This window comes from Morone saxatilis, unplaced genomic scaffold, assembly GCF_004916995.1.
Source record: "Morone saxatilis isolate NCDOM2014 unplaced genomic scaffold, NCSU_SB_2.0 Contig11, whole genome shotgun sequence".
Taxonomy (NCBI): domain Eukaryota; kingdom Metazoa; phylum Chordata; class Actinopteri; family Moronidae; genus Morone; species Morone saxatilis.
Window position 1 is genome coordinate 2,040,976 of NW_023339663.1, and position 333 is coordinate 2,041,308.

Below are 333 nucleotides of genomic sequence, written 5' to 3' on the forward strand. Positions count from 1 at the left end.
ACTTAATTTAATCCTTTCACCTTAAAGTTAAATTAAAGTTACCTGTTAAAGTCAGAAACAAACAGATTTATAGTGTGAAAGAATAAAATCTTTATATTAGTGTTGGGAACTTTAAATATTCTAGTAACTGATCAGAATAGTAATCAATATTCTGTATCCTAACTGCAGGATTAAATACTTCTTTAATCTTTAAATATATACAATTAAAACCTAAAAATATTTTAGTTAATTGAATAAATTAAGTTAATCATTAACAGAATGTCAATATTAAGGAAGAAGAGTTAAATTGATTTCAGTTACATAATCTCAATTAAAGTTTAAAACCAGTTTTTA

At 22.2% G+C, this 333-nt stretch overlaps 1 protein-coding gene across 2 annotated transcripts in view; it reads right to left on the bottom strand.

Moving 5' to 3' along the window:
• rpl12 (ribosomal protein L12) overlaps positions 1 to 333 on the bottom strand; it is a 3,475-nt gene that overhangs the window by 2,553 nt on the left and 589 nt on the right. The gene's annotated exons all lie outside the window — the stretch shown is intronic.